The following is a 10,181-nucleotide window of genomic DNA, read 5'->3' on the forward strand; positions in this document are numbered from 1 at the left end:
AACCAAACATGGAAGAAAACATAGAAAATCATCATGAAGAAGAGACTCACAACCATGGCAGAGGAGGTGGAGCAAATCATCCTGGGGAGGATAGAAGAGTTTTGGGCTCTTACATCAATCCAAACCCAGGCAATTGTGGAAGTAGCATCCAAAAGCCAACAATCCATGCCAACAACTTTAAACTTAAACCACAGCTCATCACCCTTGTTCAGAACAACTGTTCGTTTGGAGGAGGTGTGCAAGAAGACCCCAATCAACATTTGACCACCTTCCTGAGAATATGTGACACAGTGAAATCTAATGGTGTTCATTCTGACGCCTATAGACTGCTCTTATTTCCTTTCTCACTCAGGGACAAGGCAGCCAAGTGGCTGGAATCCTTCCCAAGGGAGAGCTTGACAACTTGGGAGGATGTGGTGAACAAATTCTTAGCAAGATTCTACCCTCCTCAACGAATTAATAGGCTGAGAGCTGAGGTTCAATCTTTCAGGCAACAAGATGGTGAGACTCTGTATGAAGCATGGGAGAGGTTCAAGGACTTAACAAGGAGGTGTCCACCTGACATGTTCAACGAATGGGTGCAGCTGCACATTTTCTATGAAGTTCTCTCTTATGAGTCAAAGAAGGCCGTAGACCATTCATCTGGAGGATCTTTGAACAAGAAAAAGACCATTGAGGAAGCCATAGATGTTATTGAAATAGTAGCAGAAAACGACTACTTCTATGCTTCCGAAAGAGGGAACACAAGAGGAGTGATGGAGTTAAACAATGTAGATGCTCTGTTGGCCCAAAACAAGCTCATTACCCAGCAGCTAGCTGACCTCACCAAGAAGATGGAGAGGAACCAAGTAGCAGCAATCTCATCTTCATCAACAATCCAAGAAGGAGTGAATGAAGAAGCAGAGGGGAGTCAGGAGCAAGCCAACTACATTGGGAATTCACCAAGGAAAAACTATGATCTATACTCCAAGACTTACAACCCTGGATGGAGAAACCACCCAAACCTTGGGTGGGGAAGTGAGCAAGATCAAAACCAAGACCAGAGACGTTACAACTCCAACAACAATGCAGCTCACCAGCAATTCACCCAGAGGACATCTCAACACCCCCACAACAACACTTCTCCACACACCTATCAAAACCAAAACAGCACATCTGCTCCGAACCACTCATCAATTGATGACAAGCTCTCTAAGATTGAAGCCTTACTTGAAGGAATATGCCAAGAGATTCAAGAAAATAAGGTGTTCAAAGAGGAGGTGCGAGCCAATATTAAGAACCAGGGAGAGACCATTAGGAAGCTGGAATTCCAGGTGGGATATTTAGCTAAGAAGATTCCCAAACCTACTGATAGCTTCCCAAGTGACACGGAGAAAAACCCCAAAGGAGAAGCAAAGAAAGTAAGATGGGAAGATTGCAAAATGGTCACTACAAGTGATCAAGAGACTGAAGACAAGCAAGGCAAACTTCTCGAATAACCTGAAGACAACTCAATAAAGGAGGAGAATAGAGATCACAAAGAACCAGAAATGTCATAACAAGAGTTGCTGAAGCTCTATGCACCCTTTCCTCAACTGCTCAATGGTGCTGTGGGAAAGAGAATATACTCAAGGTTCCTAGAATTGTTTTCATCTCTGCATGTGAACATACCATTCATCAAGACAATTCAACAAATGCCTGCATTCATCAAGTATATGAAGGAACTTCTTCCCAGGAAAAACTCACTCAAGGGAGGGCAGACTATAGTGATGAACAAGGAATGTAGTGCCCTTATTCAACCTGAGTTGCCTACAAAAAAAGGGACCCAGGAAGTTTTCATATCCCTTGTGCCATAGGTGAAAATATGTTCGACAGAGCACTATGTGATTTGGGGGCCAGCATCAACTTACTGCCCTTATCCCTGGTGAAGAGGCTGCAGATCAATGAGATAATGCCCACAGATGTCATTGTCAGACTGGCTGACAAAACTCAAAAGCAAGCAATAGGAGTGGTGGAAAATGTGTTGCTAAAGGTTGGGAAGTACTTTCTCCCATCAGACTTTGTCATTCTGGACATGGAAGAAAGTCACACTCACCCAATCATATTGGGAAGACCATTCCTAGCTACAGCCAGAGCACTTATCGATGTAGAGAAAGGGTAGCTAATATTGAGAATCCATGATGAACGACTTAGCTTTGATGTCTTCAAACTCTCACAAGAAACAGATCAAGAGGACAAGGAACTAAGCACAGATGATAATGAGACACTGAAAGAAAAAAGAAGCACTGAAGCACAGCCAGCTCATTCTGAGACCCCCTTAATTGACAAACAAGAAAAATAGCAATTGCCACAGCTCAAGGAAGAGTTGGAGGAACCCAAACCTCTAGAGGAAAGTGAAGACAACATCACAACTCCTTGGAGAAAAGAGGTCACCAAGGGGAAGGCAACCTCAAAAGAAACAAAGAAGAAGGTACCAAGGAGATGGAAGAACAAGAAGATCCCTACAGAAGACTTCTCTCCAGGGGATAGAGTTGTCTCAGCTTACTTCCCAGATGTTCCCCCTAATCTCCCTACTGTGCCATCTCAATTACCTAAGGTCTTCACTATCAACAGAGTTCTTTCCTTGGAACATGTGGAGATCATTGATCCAACCAATGGATACAAGTCCACAGCAAGAGGGGAGGACTTTAAGCGCTTCATGAGAGGCAACCCATGTTTTATATGCTTTCAGATGATAATGAATAAGTCAATCATTATGAGCTTCAATCCAAACTTGACAAACAATTGGTGAAAATCTTCTTATGCAGAATATAGTGAGGAACAAGTTTGGTGTTCAAAGCAAACCAAGATGCATGCTAGTCTTGGGAGCTTTGAACATAAAACCTCCATCACAGTGATCCAAACTAAGTTTGGTGTCACCTCATGGTGCCACCAAAATGCATATAAGGACCCACCAATAGTTAGTGAGTTAGTTGGAATTCATAAATAAACAATCAAATCCGTTCTTTCATTTTTTTTCTAAGTCGTAGAGTTTAAATTTTTTTTATATATTAATTTCCTTATTTCAAATCTTTATAGGAAAGGAAAAGAAGCATGAAAAGGGATTGATTGGACAATTAAATGGGGGAGATTTCGTCACTTAATGAAGAGCACTACACACATGTCTCAAGAGGGAACGCTTGGGGAAACACTGCCATGCAACATTGGAGAAAGAAGACCCTTGAAGACCGAACCAATCACTCTCATTAAGTGATGATCCTTGTCTTTCCTTCATACACAACCCCATCCGTCCATCTAGTAAACATTCATGCAATCCACACCCTTCATTCACTCATGATTTTCTTATATAAGTGAACCTTAGTGCATGCTCACTCCTCACATTCAAATCCCCACTCTCCACACTTCTATTGGCACACTAAACCCTTTATCACACATTGCTTTAACCAACCCACTCTTCATCTATCCGAAGCCTCAAACCCCCTCAAACAACAACTCAAGTCATGGCATCATCAAGCTCAAAGAGGCAAAAGAGGAAGGAGCCTATGGAGAGTGCTCCTTTTGATGACAAGAGATTTAAGACCGCCTTTCATGAGCATGAATTTGAGCGGATAAGGGCCAGAAGGATATTGCCAGAGTTAATCTTCCAAATCAATGCCAATGAATCACCACAGATTTGGAGAAAAATCGAACAGAGGGGGTGGCAATTACTCACCAGTCCAGAGGGGAAGATCAATGGAAACCTCATCAAAGAATTCTATGCAAATGCAGTTAGAGAGGATAAGACCAAAATCCCAACCTTCAAAAGCTATGTGAGAGGAAGGGAGGTGGACTTCAGCCCAAGTGCCATAACAAGAGCTCTTCACTTGAAATCACCTCATTTTGATGAGGAGAGTTATCAGGCAAGGATAAGTAGAAGCCCCGATAAGGATGAGCTCTCAGAGATAGCATCAGATATCTGTGTCATAGCCGCTGACTGGGAGAGGTACTCAGATGGGAGACCAAATTTCATAAAAAGGGGAGACCTTCACCCTGAAGCCAAAGGGTGGTTTGAGCTTGTAAGGAGGTCCATCCTACCAGCTGCTAATAATTCAGAGGTTAACATCAATCAAGCCACTATGGTACAATGCTTAGTACAAGGTGGGGAAATCAAAGTGCATGAGCTCATTGCTGAAGGGATTCAAGAGTCAGCTGAGAAAGCTGACTCAGGTGCCAGACTTTGGTACCCCAGCACCATTCTCTGCTTGTGCAACAAGGCCAAGGTAATATTTGAGGACAGCAGCCCAGACTGGGTGTACCCAGGGAGGCCAGTCACACTCGAGCGAATGGTTTATACCACACCTGCTCAGCAACTAAGAAGGCCACATATAGGAAGGCAAAGGGCCCAGGAAGAAGCTCATCAAGAGGAATATCATCAGGAAGAATATCAACAAGAAGAGCATCATGACCCAGCCAACTTGAATATGACTCACCTTCTAAGAGCCATTGAAGATTTGGGACAGAGACATATGGAAGGACAAGAGCAAATACTGAACCGGCTGAGCCAACAGGAAGCATGGCAAAAACAACAAATGGAGCAGCAACAGGAACAATACTCCCAGCTCACTCAAGCCATCAACCAAGTGAATGAGAGGCAAGAGATTCAAGAGGAGCACTTGCAAGAACTCAACCAGCGGCAGATAGCCCAAATGAAAACTTTCAATGAGTTCAGTGTACTCAATGAAGGAAGGCAACTACATAGGGAGGAGTTCTATGTAAACACTCAAGCCGAGTTGAACTACATGACCAGTAATATGCATCAGCTACACTATGCCATCCCTACATATGATGAGGTCCAAAAAGAATTTGTAGAACAAGAAGAGAGGAAAGTGAAATAGCAAAAGGAGACACTCAAGAAGAAGATGGAAGATAGTGGTTTCTGGAGGAAGCTACTTGGAAAAGGCAAGGGAAGTGGAAGTATAAGCACTCAAGAGAGACACAATGAGGACAAACAAGGATGGGAGCATGGACATCCACATGAATGAAAGGTGGTGGAGTTCTTTTTAGTCCATCGTTTTCTATGCTTTAAATAAGGAAGATCTTGTATGAGATCGAACCTGCTTCCATGTTATGTTTAAACTTTTTAAAATTCTGTCTTTTAAGTTTTCCTTCTGAATAGGTCCATGATTTCTGGTATAAATTGTCACTGCATCATTCCCTTATTTACTTGTAAGTTTGTCCATTTTAAATCAAATTGGAGAAGAGAATGATTATGTTTTTAAAAGACCAGAGTAGAGTTCATAATGTGGAAGTGCATTCATGAATCTTTGGGGTAGTCATAAGTTAGCTAAGTTGGTTCAACCACAAGGCTGGGATGACAATTATCTGGCCTGAATACTTTGCTTTGGATACACTCATGAGACTAAGTTAATAACAATATCATAATAAGAGAAAAGGGAAAGAATAATGGAAGTGAAAAACAAAAGAAAAAGAGTAAGCAATAAGGCTAGGCATCAATGGTTTTAATCTTGAGGCAAGTGTCTGTGGTGCTCCTGTGTGAGGGATTTACTTGAATGAATAAGCTCTTAGGGGTGCTTTATCACTTGGTAACTTGGGTTAACTAACTCGGGATTATCAGCTGAAAGTCCACTATCAAGAGTAACCTTCACTACAGAACATTTAGTAACCCAAAGAGGTGCTGGACACCAAGGTCTCAAGAAGAGAAAATAAATAAACTAAATGCCTGTAGCGTGTATGTATGGGGGATAAACTTGAGGGAGTAAGTCCTTAGGGGTGTCTCAACACCTAGCACCTTGAACCAACTGGTTCGGAAGTGTTGGCTGAAAGCTTATCTTAAAGAGTTGCCCCCTTACAGAGCACTTAGCCTAAATAACACAAACAACCCTTGAAATTACAATAAAAGGATCAATGAATAAAGGTCTCATGGGATATAAACAAAGTGGGTGTTTTAGGACATGATAAAGGTCTGAAAGCCAGTAATGGAATGAACCTAAGTTGCTATGCATGAAACCACCATAAAATCAGTAACATAACTTCCACAAGAATGACTCATTCCTCTGGATATTCCATTCATCATTCTCTTTTTCCAGTACTTGCTTAGGGACAAGCAAGCTTTAAGTTTGGTGTTGTGATGCCAGGGCATCTTGGCCAGTTTCACTGACCTTTTCTTTACTGTTTTTAGGTTAGTTTCATGCATTTCTTTAGGAAATAAGCTAGTTTTGGGTAGATATTCACTTATGCCTTAATTCAAGCATACATTGTGCATTTTACATAATTTCATGAGGATTTTTCATAAGTTTAGTGACAAATATTATGTTGCATTACTAATGACTTGGACTAGAGCTTTGATGCACTTTATTGCTTGATTTCAGGACCAAAAGGAAGCAAGAAAAGGGGAGGTAACTTGCAAGATTAATGAGAAAAGTGATTGCCAATAACACTCTCAAAAAGCCATCAATGCCCATGTTAGAGAGTCACGTTAACTAAGTTAACGTGAACTCTAACGTGGAGAAGAGAAGTTGAGCCAACGTTAGTGACACTTAACATTGTCACTGACGTTGGCAATTACTCATAAGTGGCCACATTAGAAGCCACGTTAACCTAGTTAACGTGGCCTCTAACATTAAAGGGGGAAGAGAAGCCAACGTTAGTGACACTCAACATTGTCACTAATGTTGGCCTATGGTGCAAAGTACCACGTTAACTCCCACGTTAACTTGGTTAATGTGGGAACTAACGTAAGGGATGAAGAGTTGTCGACAACGTTAGTGACACTCAACATTGTCACTAACGTTGAAGCAACCACACAACCCCCAAGAGTCACGTTAACTTCCATGTAAACTTGGTTAACGTGGAAGCTAACGATGAGGAATGAAGGATGAGCCAACGTTAGTGACACTCAACATTGTCACTAACGTTGGGATGGCTAAAGATGGCCACGTTAGAAGCCACGTTAACCTAGTTAACGTGGACTCTAACGTGAGACCTAGGGGCACATTGGAACATTAGTGACAATGTTGAATGTCACTAACGTTCTCGAAGGATGGCAAGGGCCACGTTAGAAGCCATGCTAACCTAGTTAACGTGGGCTTTAACGTGAAGCAAGAAGGGGCACACTGGAACGTTAGTGACAATGTTGAGTGTCACTAACGTTCTCGAAGGTTGACAAGGCAACGTTAAAAGCCACGTTAATCTAGTTAACGTGGGTTTTAACTTGAGGCAAAGAGGTGCATTGGAACGTTAGTGACAATGTTAAGTGTCACTAACGTTCTCGAACTTATATTCTTACTAAATATTAACACCCCTGACGTCCTGACTTAAAGTCTCCGCCCACTTCACACTTTCTCTCTGCAAGTAAAGCCAAGCCCAAATAAAGAAAGGAACTGCTTCAAACTCAAGATCCAAAGGCCCAAGACTTGAAGAATCACACTAGAAGCTAAGAAGAGTAGTATATATAGGAGTAGCTTTGAATTGAGAAAGAGTTCTGGAGGCTGGAAAAAGAGAACTACTATCTGTATTTTACTTTCTATGCAATTTTAGTTGTATGATGTATTCTCCATCTTTGTTTTCATTTTCAAGAGCTATGAACAACTAAACCCCATTCATTGGGTTAGGGAGCTCTGTTGTAATTTGATGGATCAATACTAATTTTCATTATTCTTCTTCTATCTTTCCTCTTGATTTTACTTGAAAGCTTTCGATCTTCATCCAATTGAGTAGTTATCTTGGAAGAGAAGCTACTCAAACTTGGATCTCTTTTGAACCTTGAAAGAGGAATGAAGAGATCAAGCTAGAAATGCTTTCTCATGCTGGACCAAATTGGGTTTGGATGGGTATGTGACTATAACTCTCTCAATACTTGATTTGGGAAATGAATGTGGTATAATCAGTGACCATACTTCATCTCTTCTCATGAGCAATTGACCTAGGAATTGGCTATTGATCAAGATTTGAGAGATTGAATTGCAAGAAATTGTAATCCAATCACTTAAGATTGCCAAGGAGATCAATGAGTGCATTGATTGAGGAAGAGATGAAAATGAACTTGATCCAGAGAATTGCAACATCTCCTAAGCCCAATGAACTTTCCATCTCTGATCTTACCCATTCTCTTTAATTTCTGCCATTTACTTTTATGAGCAAATCCCCCATTCCCATTTACAATTCTGCAATTTATTTTCAGTCATTTACTTTCAGTCCTTTAATTCTAGCATTTACTTTTCTGTTATTTACATTCCCGCCATTTTATTTTCTGCAACTCTCAACCCAAATTCTGGATTCGCTCAACTAGAACATTCTTCTAATTAAAGTTGCTTGATCAATCAATCCCTGTGGGATTCGACCTCACTCTATTGTGAGTTTTTACTTGACGACAGATTCGGTACACTTGCTGAAGGGAGATTTGTTGAGAGACAAGTTTTCCGTGCATCAACGACATCAAAAACAGCACACCCTAGAGGACAGGCTTATTGGCGTTAATGATGCAGAAGGTTGATGGTTTAGAATTTACAATAAATTGTCGTTGCAAGTATAGTTTCTGAACCAAGCAATCAACCTTTCATACAAAAGTTTGGTTGTCACAAATAACAAAACCCAATAAAAATTTATAACCGAAGTATTTAAACCTCGGGTCGTCTTCTCAAGGAGTTGCAGGGCAGTATGATTTATTATTGGTTATAAGTAAAAGTGTAATTTTGGGTTTCTGAATTAAGGAGAAAGTAATTTAAATAACAAGAAAAATAAATTAATAATTAATAAAATCTCTTGGAAAGGTATGAGAAATTGAATTCCTATCCTAGTTATCCTTATCAGGTGTGAAGAGAATTGGATTCAGCTCCCACTTTCAATTAACCTCTAACTATGAAGGTAAGTTAAGTGGATGAATCAATTTGATTCCTCAGGTCCTAGTCCACTCCTATGGAGAGACTAGAGTTATTGGAGTACAAATCAACTAGCAAAGAATTCCAATTCCAATCAACAGCTGAGTTTGATAACTAAAGTATCATAAATTACTTAACCAAAGCCAAAAGGGAAAAATAAATCTAAATTGAATTGAAATCATTCACAAATAAATTAAAGCAAAAATCAAATCTGAAATACCTCAAAATATATTAATTAAGAAAATCATAACATGAAAGGTCCATAAGCCAAATCTGACAAGATAAATAACAATTAAAGTAATAGAATAAATAAAACTAGAAAGTAATTTAAAGGAATATTGAACCTGTAATTGTAGAAGCAATCCTAAAAATAAGAGAAATCCTAATCCTAAATCCTAAGAGAGAGGAGAGAACCTCTCTCTCTAAAAACTACATCTAAAACCTAAAATTATGAATTATTCAGTTGCATCTCCGTCTATTCTTTTGATTCCCCCATTCTCTAGCTTATATTCTGTGTTTCTTGCTTGGATTTGGGCCAAAAAAAGGTCCAAAAATTGCTGGGGGCATTTTCTGCAGATTTTTGTACGTGGCGTCTGTCACGCGTCTGCGTGGGTCACGCGTTCGCGTCATCTGGGAGTTTTCCTTGTCACGCGTACGCGTCGGTCACGCGTACGCGTCAATTGCGTTCTGCTCAAGGAGCGCATCCGCGTCGTCCACGTGTTCGCGTCGCTGAATTTTCGCGCTTGGCATGCGTTCGCGTCGTCCATGCATTCGCGTCGCTGCCTTTTTTTTCAAAGCTCCATTTTTGTGCTTTCCTTCCATTTTTGTATGTTTCCTTTTTGTCCTTTGAGCCATTCCTACCCTATGAGATCTGAAAATACTTAACACACAAATTACGGCATCAAATGGTAATAAAGGGTAATTAAAATTAATATTTTTAAAGCATAGAAAATATGTTTTTCACTTATATCATAAAATAAGGAAGGGAAAGTAAAACCATGCAATTTACATGAATAAGTGGGTGAAGGACTGAATAAATAACTTAAATTGAGCACAAAATATATCATAAAATATGGGTTTATCAACCTCCCCACACTTAAACAATAGCATGTCCTCATGCTAAATCCAATGAGAAAGAGTAAAGTTAGAATGGTGGAATCTCATACAATGCAATCTATTCTAAATGCAAACTACCTACATGAATCATGCAATTTTAATTATCACCCACCTATATATATAGAGCTTACATGTGGTTAATCTAATTCATATTTTCAAGGAATTATATATGTATAGCCAAACCTAGATCATGTTAAAGCACTGTCACAA

General features: G+C 40.1%; 1 non-coding gene across 1 annotated transcript; it reads right to left on the reverse strand.

The window, feature by feature from the left end:
* Positions 1-461: 461 nt before the first annotated feature.
* LOC112787100 (small nucleolar RNA R71) lies at positions 462-565 on the reverse strand. The gene has a single exon (XR_003194532.1). It is a non-coding gene; the product is annotated as a small nucleolar RNA R71 (small nucleolar RNA).
* Between the last annotated feature and the right edge of the window lie 9,616 nt (positions 566-10,181).

Source organism: Arachis hypogaea, chromosome 20 (genome assembly GCF_003086295.3).
Source record: "Arachis hypogaea cultivar Tifrunner chromosome 20, arahy.Tifrunner.gnm2.J5K5, whole genome shotgun sequence".
Taxonomy (NCBI): domain Eukaryota; kingdom Viridiplantae; phylum Streptophyta; class Magnoliopsida; order Fabales; family Fabaceae; genus Arachis; species Arachis hypogaea.